At 32.9% G+C, this 3824-nt stretch overlaps 1 protein-coding gene across 9 annotated transcripts in view; it reads left to right on the top strand.

The window, feature by feature from the left end:
- Positions 1-3824, top strand: part of DIAPH2 (diaphanous related formin 2) — a 914924-nt gene that overhangs the window by 459924 nt on the left and 451176 nt on the right. The gene's annotated exons all lie outside the window — the stretch shown is intronic.

Below are 3824 nucleotides of genomic sequence, written 5' to 3'. Positions count from 1 at the left end.
CGACCTCTCGACCTCGTGATCCACCCGCCTCGGCCTCCCACAGTGCTGGGATTACAGGCTTGAGCCACCGCGCCCGGCCTCAAATAAATTTCTTATGTGTCAATTAGTTATTGAGAAATTTTGCTATATACCAAACTAAATTTTGGAGATATACTTGAACATATAAAATATATTTAGTATCTTTTATAATGTAGCATTCATATTTGCTAGGAAAAAGAAATGACCAACATTAGCTATAGAAATAGGTGTCCTATTAAAGGTACTTTGTATTCATGTACCATTTTAGAAAGTTATTAAAGATTAGGTAGATAGAATTAATTTAAATTCAGTTATTAATCTTTATGTGTAACATTTATTGGTCGGATGATTACAATTAAAATTGGTGTATGTGGTTTATTAACTGATGGCAACTGATCAGTTAATACAGTGACTCACTCTGTCTTATTTTCATTATCATCTGGTGATAACTGAGCTTATTACAATAATATAAAACTTTTTTTTACCTTTTTCAAATATTACCTGTTTCTAGAACTGCTGTTTGTGTTTTTAGTGTTTGAAGATATATAAAAGAAGATTGTAGAGTGGCCATTTTGTTCATCCTTTTGCATCTTATAAAAATAAGTCATATCTGTCTCTCCCTGCCTGTCATGGCTAGTGAGAGGAAGAGAGGAAAAACATACAGGGATGCAAAAAGGCACTTTGCTTCTGGCTAGAGCAGACCTTGAGATGCATACAGTACAATCACCACTAAGACTTAGGCAGTCTAAGGCAGTCTAGGCAACTATTAACTGGATATTTCATGTTAATGTAATATTTTAACATAATTTCATGTTTAACAGCTATCAAATGGAAATCAATTATATTTCTTAATAAACTAATTCAAACACTTTGGAACTGACTTGTACATACTCAGATTAGATTACTCTTGTTCTACCCCAAGAGATGTGCATATCTAACTAGTACACTTAGAAGAGCAAATTATTGGATAAATGTCTTTAACCAGTAGAACTGATGACAATAAATGTTCTTAGTTGCCTTCTCTGCTGACATTGAACAACATGATAGGGCCTGAGAGAGATACAATGGATAACGTGTGAATGGTGTAGGCTTGGTGAGACCGAAGGCACAGTAGTACAAAATAAATACACTTCAATAAGTAAAAATTATTTTCCATTATATTTTAATATTATATATATATTTAAAATAATTAGTCTGAGGTCCCTCGCACACATAAAGGTTTAAAAGACCATCCATTTGTCATGATTTCCTGTCAGTTTGAAACATTAAAATAGTCTCTGTGTGTGAGATTTTTTTTTTTTTTAAAGCAAATATTACAATACATTAAGCAGCTTGTCTCCCAGACCAACTAAGGTACTTCTCAACTTGATGAGACAGACATTTGGCCACGTTTGCCCATTCTTTGAAGGGAGTATTATGATTCTAAAAAAAAAATACATGCAAATAGCCGGTTGCGGTGGTGGGCACCTGTAATCCCAGCTGCTCAGGAGGCTGAGGCAGGAGAATCACTTGAACCCGGGAGGCTAAGGTTGCGGTGAACCGAGATTGTGCTGTCGCACTCCAGCCTGGGCAACAGAGCGAGACTCCGTCTCAAAAAATAATAAATTAAATAAATAAATAAATGCATAGTCTGTCTAAAAGTCTTTATCATTTTATGGAAGATACAAATACATTTAACTGATGTTATATCTTTTTCAAATGTAACCATTAACTCTACTAGCTTTTGTAACAAATTGTTAATGGACCAGATACTGAATAAATATTTATTAATAAATACAATTTTTGAAAATTAAGCACTTATAAGTATGCTTGCAAAAAACTGAAATGTTTTTTATTACGTAACAATGTAACACATGTGAAAAAGAAAAAAATCACCCATAAAATTGACATATGAACACAGTGCTATTTTTCTGTTTTTGTATTTCCTTTTCAGTGTTAGCCATGTGCATTTTATTGTAAACTATAATGCACTTGTACAATTTAATGTCCTAAAAAACTAGGTGAGTTTTTGTTTTTGTTTTGTATTGTGTTCTTTTTTTTAAAAAAAATTGTTTTTGTCTCCAAAGCATTCATAAAATATGTAGGAATTTCCTTTCCTTTGGGAAGAGGTACTGCAATTTTTTCTAAGTACTTAATGTTTTCAGAATTTTAGGATTTAGGTGGTTAGTGAACTTGTAACAAAAAAGAAATTGTTAATTTCTTTTTTATTTGGCATATCCGGCATACTGTAAAAACGATGCACTTTGTAAACACATCACACAGTAATCCCAGGTAAAGACCTCCCTTTAGGAATGTGAGCCTCCCAAGATTCCTCTACAGGTGCTATCCTTACTTAAGAAAAAAAAAAACCCCTTGAGGGTTTGTGTTGCTTTTTGTTCTTATAGCTTGTCCTTGAGTTGTGTCATTTCTATTTTATAGTAGGTAAAAGTGTTTAATGGATCAGCATGATAATATAAAATTTTAAATATTTTTCTTATGTGGCATAAAGTAATCCCAGAAATTTTAAAAGAAATCATTGTGACCTCTTGAACTATCAACATTTTGCCTCCTGTGGCTGTTTATTTGGAACCTTGAGACTAATATTTCTTCTAAGTTGTTTACATCATTGAGATGTAAGTAGTTCTTAAAAACCTGTAGAACAAAACAGATCCAGTATGGGCCTGATTTATTAAATGCCATGTTTTTCTTTCTTAGTCACTAAAACAATAAGGATTAATTTACTCTGTAATTACCTAAATATCCTGTACAGCCTTTACATAAACTTGTTTGTGAAAAATACTCATTTATTCTAAACAGAGTAATCTTTAAAGCTAAAAAACTCCAAATCAGTATGAACATCAGTGGACAACCCATCATCTAAGGATTATAGAATTAAAACATCCAATAGAATGAGAAAACTTGATACTTTATGCTGTATTTATGCTTTGTTTCTAAGTAAATCCTTGATTTTATTTGCAGCTTAGTCTAGCATGAGAATTATATTAAAGCACTAGATTCTCTGTTTTTTTTTTTTGTCCTATGCTTTAAAGATTTTTACCATTTTAACTGTGGCATCTCTTTTGTTGTGTGTCTGAAAAGGAAATGCAATATGTAAGCAAATAAAATTTTTCATATTAGGATTACGTGGTTAGATTTTTTTTAATAACTCAGGATAAGCACAACCTTGAGAATTCTTTTCTGATGGTCCATGCAAGTAAAGGAGCATAAAATGTGCTTGTTCCTTTATATTAATTTACATCAACAATGGCTAGAAATAAATATAATCTCACAAATGAATCTTTCAAGAACATATTTTTGTAACAAAGCAAAGAACAGAATGATGATAGAATAATCACAGTAACTTGGGCAATTATCAATACTTAAATGAATGTTCTTCTCTCATGAAAAGAATAGTTCATTTTGCCACAATCATTTAGACATTTTTGAAAATACAGATTAAGGCTTAATTTGGCACTTTTATTGGTCATCCTACTTGCTTTTAAAATATGGAGCTCATTTTAAAATCTAGAGCACTGCTGCTAGATCACATTAAGAACCTACCCCAAAGTTTTAAAAAATTTTAAATGGGTTATAATAAATTCATCCATTTCACTTGTTTAAAAAAAGTATATATTTACTGGCCGGGCGCGGTGCCTCAAGCCTGTAATCCCAGCACTTTGGGAGGCCGAGGCGGGTGGATCACGAGGTCAAGAGATCGAGACCATCCTGGTCAACATGGTGAAACCCCGTCTCTACTGAAACTACAAAAAATTAGCTGGGCATGGTGGCGCGTGCCTGTAATCCCAGCTACTCAGGAGGCTGAGGCA

Source organism: Cebus imitator, unplaced genomic scaffold (assembly GCF_001604975.1).
Source record: "Cebus imitator isolate Cc_AM_T3 unplaced genomic scaffold, Cebus_imitator-1.0 Scaffold210, whole genome shotgun sequence".
In the NCBI taxonomy this organism is placed as follows: Eukaryota; Metazoa; Chordata; class Mammalia; order Primates; family Cebidae; genus Cebus; species Cebus imitator.
This window is presented reverse-complemented; position numbering and strand designations above follow the sequence as displayed.